Source organism: Tupaia chinensis, unplaced genomic scaffold (assembly GCF_000334495.1).
Source record: "Tupaia chinensis unplaced genomic scaffold, TupChi_1.0 Scaffold000311_2, whole genome shotgun sequence".
Lineage (NCBI taxonomy): Eukaryota > Metazoa > Chordata > Mammalia > Scandentia > Tupaiidae > Tupaia > Tupaia belangeri.
Window position 1 is genome coordinate 2,601,670 of NW_006159803.1, and position 8,330 is coordinate 2,609,999.

Genomic DNA, 8,330 nt, shown 5'->3' on the forward strand with positions numbered 1-8,330 from the left:
CGCTCGCTCGCGTCCCTCTAGCTCCTCGGCCCGGCTCCGTCTGCGACAAATCATTAACTGTCAAGCCCCGAGGGCCAGACGATACATTTGCAGATTACAGCCTGGCACCACCCCCCGGGAGCAGAGAAGAAAGGGTAATTTTTTTTTCTTTTGCCTTGGCAGTCGAGCCTCGGCGTTGGGTGGCACCCAGTGTGCACTTGAGGTTTTTATGGTTCCTTGTTTGAAATCGGCACACGAGGTGATACGAGGCTGCCCTGGCTGCTCCCGGGGTGTCCTGCGTCCTAACCCAGGAAGCTGAGGCGTACCAACTGCCTGAACTTGGCCAACTAGGCGGACCGGCTGACCCTCCCCTACCTCCGACCTCCGGTCCTCGGACTGGTTTTCCGAGATAGCCCGGTCTGGAAGAGCTGAGGACGCTTCAGGTCTCGCCGTCTTCCTCACTAAACAGGGGTAAGATCGGAAACGCGTCTTTGTGGCATGGGGCGAGCTGCGTCTCCTCTCTCGCGGTGTGCTCGCTTCGCCTTCCTGAAATCCGAGTCGTCCCGGCGGAGCTGGGTAGGGAGCCGGCGCCAACCCCTACTCCCCAGCCTGGCTGCCCTGGCCTGCGCCCCGCGCGCCCCACCCCACGTTTCCGTGGACCAAGGAGGGGCCCAGAGGCCCGAAGAGCTGGGATAGAGTTCTTGACTCTTACTGACCGAGGAAGTCTGTGACTCTGCTTGGTCTTGGCTTTCGAAAAGATCAGAAAGACAAAAGATAAGATGTAAGGGCCTCCCCAGCTCCTTCCATGGGGTAAGTGGACAAATAAACGCAAGCTCAAGACGATGGTAAATGCAGACTAGTTGACAGTTTTGTAAGAAGACTCTACGAAAAAAATAGGACGTTTTGTGTAACAAGGAACTCCTTTAGCCAGATTTACTCCATCTTGTCACACTCCAACTTGTTAATCAACTTCATTTTTTTCCTTCTCCTCGACTTGATTGTACCTTTGTTTCCACTCTCTTTTAGAAACTCTAGAGAGACTTCACAGGCCGTCAATCTGAACTCAACCTGAACTTCAAACGGTGAGCAGGTGTTAAGGCACTGGACTCCCACATGGTGGACCTCCTGGAGGCCGAGCACTTGTGCAGTGGACAAGCGCACATGCCTTACAGCAAAAACCTAAAGAAAAACAGTTCCACCCAGGAAACCAGAACACCTACTTTGAAGCTTGTTTGTACCCTCCAACTAAAAATTCGTCCGACTGACGCTTTACTGTACTTTGCCACTAGCCCTCTTCCCCTATAAAAGCATCTATAAATTCGCTGACCCGTTGAAGATATTTTATTTATTTATTTATTTATTTATTTATTTATTTATTTATTTATTTATTTAAATAGGGTATCTGCACTTGCCAGAGACAGAGAGAGAGAAAAAGAGATAGCATACCCCACACCCCATGCCCACTTTGCAGTCCCGTCTCCTCCATTCTCCTCTGAGGATTTGGGGCACTTAGATATACACACCTGGTGTGTTTTTCAAATCTCCAGAGATTTGGGATTTGATACCTGGCCCAAAAAAACAGGCCCAGAACTTTAACTATTCAGTCAGCTATGTGGGATCTAGCCTCCTTAACCTCTGTGCCATCTGCTGGCTCAGAAGATATTTTTACACATATTCCCAATGTGGTCTGACTGTAATAAAATCTTTCTTCTCTCACCAGCACCTTTGCCTCTCTCTGTGTTCTATTGCCTGGCAAAGAGCGGGACCTGCTTGAGTCCCAGGACCAGGGGTATAAGGTCATTCACAATATCCTCACTTATATATTGAATCTAAAACAACCAAACTCATAGAAGCAGAGAATAAAATGGAGGTTATTGAGGCTGTGGGCTAGGCAGATTAAGAGATGATGGATGAATTAACGTAATCGAGTAATCCATTACATAAATAGTGCTATCCAACTGGAGTTAAAAGTAAATTTTAATGCTTAAAAGAGGGACTACAGGAGGCATAGTAGTGAAGGTGCTGGACTCCGACATGGCTGACAATGATTCATGTTCTGGACCCATCAGCTTGAAAAAATCACACTGGGTGCATGTGCGTGAGTGCCCAAAATCCTGAGAGAAGAATAGAGAAGGGATTATGGCATGGCCATTCTCCCTGGGGGGGTGATTTCTCACTTTCTCTTTGTCTCTCTCTGGTGAGCACATGTGCCCTATGGGGGAAAAAAAAAAACAAAACTTAAAAAAATCATGGAAAATGTGTATTATGGAAAAACTATGCATGGATTTCAATTTTATTTGGTACCAAACTAAACCTTAATTCCATTTTTCCACAAACTTTTTAAAATCACTTTTTTAATTGCCAGAGGGCATGCATGCCAGGAGGAGAGGGAGTTGGAGAAAGCACCCATCAATGGGGCATACTTACACTGCCATCCCTTCTCCATTTCTCCATTTTGAACATGTATGCACATGCGGTCTGCATATTTTCAAGCCACTAAGACTGAGACTCAAACTGCAGTCAGCCATGTGGGATACAGTCCCTAACCACCAGTCTATGGGGCTAACCCTCCACAGACTTTGAAGTTCCTCGTGTGTATCTTCATATCGTGTTCTTACTACAGACATATACTACATTTGCAATTTGAAAAATATTCAATGACTGTAGTCTTTAATAGGTCACATTAATCTTTCTTTAAAACATGTTAGGCTCAACATATCCTTCCCAGGTGACAATGGGACCAGGAAATACAGCCAACCACTGATAGGAATTCTAAAGTTATGGACAAACTTGTATAGATTTTCTAAACGTAAAAATCCTCAAAACTTGTCAATAGTTGGGGCCAGCTGCTGGCATATTGGCTAAGGCAAATGAATCCCATGTGGCCGACTGCACAGTCTGAGTCCCAGGCAGCGGGTTGAAAACATGTCCAGGGGACCAGCAGTTAGCATAATGGCTATGTCGCTGGACTCCCATGTAGTCGACCGCAGTTCGCGTCCTGGAGCCGGTGGCTTAAAACTCATGCCAGGCGCATGTGCATGCGGGCCCAAGATCCCGAGAGGAGAATGGAGGAGAAGGCCCCAGCGTGGCCATCCCCCCTGGGGGGTGATTTTCTCGCTTTCTGTCTCTCTGTCTGGCGAGCTTACACGCCCTATAGCAAAAACCTCTCAAAAAACAAAACAAAACAAAAAACAAAAAAAACATGTCCAGCATGTGTGCATTCATGTCCTAAATCCTGAGAGGAGAAGGGACTGCATGGAATGATCATTCCCCTTGAGGGGTAATGTCTCACATTCCCTCTCTCTTTCTGTCTCTGGCAAGCACATGCACCCTATAGCAAACAAACAAAAAACAACAGTAGTACTACTCTAGCACTGCTCCAAAATGAGATCATCCCCTTACTGAGGAGTATTGATCAGTCTATATTATTTTGGTATCAGGATTAAAATACTTTGAATGGATCTGTGGGAACCAAGCCATAAGTTTTTGTCAAGGGAAATTTACTGGAAAAAATAAAAATTAGGTGTTGGGGATTTTGCACATAATAACTTTGTTTCTTACAAGGACAAAAATAATAGCTTCCACTTATTGACACCTACTGTGTGCCAAATACTTTATAGTCCTTACTGTATGCTTCAAATCACCCCAAATCTTAGTGGCTTCTGATAGTAATTATTTTATTATATCTTGAGGTTTCTGTGGGTTGGAAATTAAGGAAGGTACAGGCCAACTGATTTTGGCTCAAAGACTGTCATGTGGTTACAGTCAGAAGGCACCTGAAATGAGAGAGCAGGGAATGGAGTGTAAGGTTATAGCTAGATCATCCATGGTCAGACAAGCATCCCTCTCTCTCTCTCTCTCTCTCTCTCAGCTTAGGTTTTTTTTTTTTTTCCAATTACCACCATGAATATGTAGCATGTATTTAAGGTGAATTTATTACTCCTTGCAGTGAGAGAGAATATACATCATGGGGAAACCAGGGATGTCTCATGAATAGGGTGTAGCAGAGAGAACCTACTACAGGATATGGGCGTTGGTTGATCACTTTGAGGAAGCAGGGATTCACTCCGGATTGAATGCAATTCTGATTGGTATCTCAGTTAAGTTTATCAGACTACAGAGAGGATAAAACAGTAATTGCTAGGGAAAAAAAGAAGAAGAAAGTACCAATCATTTATATTGGCCAAGAGAGGAAACTCAGTATTTTGTGGGTGGCACAGTGACTTGGTTTTTGTGCTTAGATAAGATTATGAGCTGGCTTTGCTTCATTTCATTTTATCATGGTCTCAGAGTAAATGCTGTCTTAGGAAAGTATTCTGTGGGACTGTTTACACCTAATAGAATAATAAGGCCAAACTATGATTGCCAGACCAGCTTCCAGATATTAAAGACTGATATTTTCCCCTCAGTATCTCCTTTTATTTATTTATTTTACTTTTTAATGTTTACTTAACTGTGAGAGAGCATGTGTGTGCACACAAGTGACAGGTACCTTGAGCAGGGTCAGGCCACAATTCCCTTCCTACGGCCCTCCAGCTCATCAGGATCTTGGTGCACATGTACCAGGCATGCTTTCAGGTCAACTAGGGATCTGAACCCACAGTCGGCCAAGTGGTTTCCAGCACTGCAGATCAGTATACTACTGACTGTGCTCCTGGGATGGGCCAGTATCTCCTTTTATGACAGAAGTCAGATGGTATCCTATCCAAATACTAGAGGAGTTATCTCCTCTCACTGAAAGATAGGTCAAAGTCATATGGAAAAGGCCATGTGGGATGGGAGATAATGGGGCAGCCATTTATGGTTGCCACAAGTGCTTTCCAAACTGTTATCAGGCATCATTAAAGCCAATTTTGTCTTTATTCATGATAGACCTCATGCATACACATATAAAAGTGAGGGAGAGGGAGGAAGGAGCACTCCTTGGACTCACTGCAATGACATATATACTGAAATTGGAATGATACGGAGAGAGCAGCACTCTCCACAGGGTCTGGCTGTGCTACAATCCCTCCTGTCATGTTCTAGCCCTTCAGATTCTGGGCATTTGCACACACCTTGGGATCTAGCCAGGGTTTCAAACCTTGGTCTCCATGTGGGATCCAGCCTCTCATGAGCAGCACTTTACTTCTGTGCCACAAAGCTGGCTCAAACCTATTTTGGGTAAGAAAACTAAAGCTCGGTAAGATTAGTTAATAAACTGGCTTAAACAATTTGGAGATTCTTCAAAAATCTACAAATAGAACTACCATATGATCCGGCAATCCCACTCCCTGGTATCTACCCAAAGGACAGAAGAATTCTTAATCTGAAAAGTACTAGTACATCCATGTTTATTGTGGCATTATTCACAATTGATAAGATATGGAACCAGTCCAAATGCCCATAAACATATGAATGGATTGAGAAAGTGTTGTACATATACTCTACAAAATACTACTCAGTCATGAAAAACAAGACCATGGATCTTGACAGAAAGTGGAAAAATATGGAAGATTTACTGCTGAGTGAGGCAAGCCAGGCTATGAAGGAGAGACATTGTATGTCCCCACTTAACATATACCGAATGTCTGCACTCTATGACTGAAACTGATTGACTAACAGTTGTACAAACACAAGAGATGGGTGTGACTGTCAGATGAGGTGTATGTGGAGGAGTGGGGCCTGACGAAGGACATTTGGAGAAGGGATACGGAGGTAGAACATTGACGGGATGGGGAAGTGTGGTGTTATTGGTTGAAGATATTTTGATCAACGGGATTGGGGGGAGAAATGTTCACATATTGAAATGCTCACATTTTAAGCTAAACAATGCAACTGAATATATATACAAAAAGAAATAAATTTAAAAATTTCAAAACAAAAAACGAACAAAATAAATAAATAAATAAATAAATAAACTGGCTTAAAATCTTGAGAATAATAACTGATTGATGTTGACATTAGAGTCACCAGGCTGTCTTTGCCATGTAACTGACGAGTGTACATGGCCCTCTTCCCTAATACCATTTCTCTCTACTTGTAAAAATAATTCTAATGGGGCCAGCAGGTGGCGTAGTCCCATGTGGCCGACTGCACAGTCTGAGTCCCAGGCAGCGGGTTGAAAACATGTCCAGGGGACCAGCAGTTAGCATAATGGCTATGTCGCTGGACTCCCATGTAGTCGACCGCAGTTCGCGTCCTGGAGCCGGTGGCTTAAAACTCATGCCAGGCGCATGTGCATGCGGGCCCAAGATCCCGAGAGGAGAATGGAGGAGAAGGCCCCAGCGTGGCCATCCCCCCTGGGGGGTGATTTTCTCGCTTTCTGTCTCTCTGTCTGTCTGGCGAGCTTACACGCCCTATAGCAAAAACCTCTCAAAAAACAAAACAAAACAAAAAACAAAAAAAACATGTCCAGCATGTGTGCATTCATGTCCTAAATCCTGAGAGGAGAAGGGACTGCATGGAATGATCATTCCCCTTGAGGGGTAATGTCTCACATTCCCTCTCTCTTTCTGTCTCTGGCAAACACATGCACCCTATAGCAAACAAACAAAAAACAACAGTAGTACTACTCTAGCACTGCTCCAAAATGAGATCATCCCCTTACTGAGGAGTATTGATCAGTCTATATTATTTTGGTATCAGGATTAAAATACTTTGAATGGATCTGTGGGAACCAAGCCATAAGTTTTTGTCAAGGGAAATTTACTGGAAAAAATAAAAATTAGGTGTTGGGGATTTTGCACATAATAACTTTGTTTCTTACAAGGACAAAAATAATAGCTTCCACTTATTGACACCTACTGTGTGCCAAATACTTTATAGTCCTTACTGTATGCTTCAAATCACCCCAAATCTTAGTGGCTTCTGATAGTAATTATTTTATTATATCTTGAGGTTTCTGTGGGTTGGAAATTAAGGAAGGTACAGGCCAACTGATTTTGGCTCAAAGACTGTCATGTGGTTACAGTCAGAAGGCACCTGAAATGAGAGAGCAGGGAATGGAGTGTAAGGTTATAGCTAGATCATCCATGGTATGACAAGCATCCCTCTCTCTCTCTCTCTCTCAGCTTAGGTTTTTTTTTTTTTTCCAATTACCACCATGAATATGTAGCATGTATTTAAGGTGAATTTATTACTCCTTGCAGTGAGAGAGAATATACATCATGGGGAAACCAGGGATGTCTCATGAATAGGGTGTAGCAGAGAGAACCTACTACAGGATATGGGCGTTGGTTGATCACTTTGAGGAAGCAGGGATTCACTCCGGATTGAATGCAATTCTGATTGGTATCTCAGTTAAGTTTATCAGACTACAGAGAGGATAAAACAGTAATTGCTAGGGAAAAAAAGAAGAAGAAAGTACCAATCATTTATATTGGCCAAGAGAGGAAACTCAGTATTTTGTGGGTGGCACAGTGACTTGGTTTTTGTGCTTAGATAAGATTATGAGCTGGCTTTGCTTCATTTCATTTTATCATGGTCTCAGAGTAAATGCTGTCTTAGGAAAGTATTCTGTGGGACTGTTTACACCTAATAGAATAATATGGCCAAACCATGATTGCCAGACCAGCTTCCAGATATTAAAGACTGATATTTTCCCCTCAGTATCTCCTTTTATTTATTTATTTTACTTTTTAATGTTTACTTAACTGTGAGAGAGCATGTGTGTGCACACAAGTGACAGGTACCTTGAGCAGGGTCAGGCCACAATTCCCTTCCTACGGCCCTCCAGCTCATCAGGATCTTGGTGCACATGTACCAGGCATGCTTTCAGGTCAACTAGGGATCTGAACCCACAGTCGGCCAAGTGGTTTCCAGCACTGCAGATCAGTATACTACTGACTGTGCTCCTAGGATGGGCCAGTATCTCCTTTTATGACAGAAGTCAGATGGTATCCTATCCAAATACTAGAGGAGTTATCTCCTCTCACTGAAAGATAGGTCAAAGTCATATGGAAAAGGCCATGTGGGATGGGAGATAATGGGGCAGCCATTTATGGTTGCCACAAGTGCTTTCCAAACTGTTATCAGGCATCATTAAAGCCAATTTTGTCTTTATTCATGATAGACCTCATGCATACACATATAAAAGTGAGGGAGAGGGAGGAAGGAGCACTCCTTGGACTCACTGCAATGACATATATACTGAAATTGGAATGATACGGAGAGAGCAGCACTCTCCACAGGGTCTGGCTGTGCTACAATCCCTCCTGTCATGTTCGTCATGTTCTAGCCCTTCAGATTCTGGGCATTTGCACACACCTTGGGATCTAGCCAGGGTTTCAAACCTTGGTCTCCATGTGGGATCCAGCCTCTCATGAGCAGCACTTTACTTCTGTGCCACAAAGCTGGCTCAAACCTATTTT

At 43.6% G+C, this 8,330-nt stretch overlaps 1 protein-coding gene and 1 long non-coding RNA gene across 3 annotated transcripts in view; one reads left to right on the forward strand and one right to left on the reverse strand.

Moving 5' to 3' along the window:
- SLC35F2 (solute carrier family 35 member F2) overlaps window positions 1-8,330 on the reverse strand; it is a 140,059-nt gene that overhangs the window by 51,856 nt on the left and 79,873 nt on the right. The window lies entirely within an intron of this gene.
- On the forward strand, window positions 20-1,300 carry LOC114008215 (uncharacterized). The gene is made up of 2 exons (XR_003549770.1): window positions 20-450; window positions 1,006-1,300. It is a non-coding gene; the product is annotated as an uncharacterized LOC114008215 (long non-coding RNA).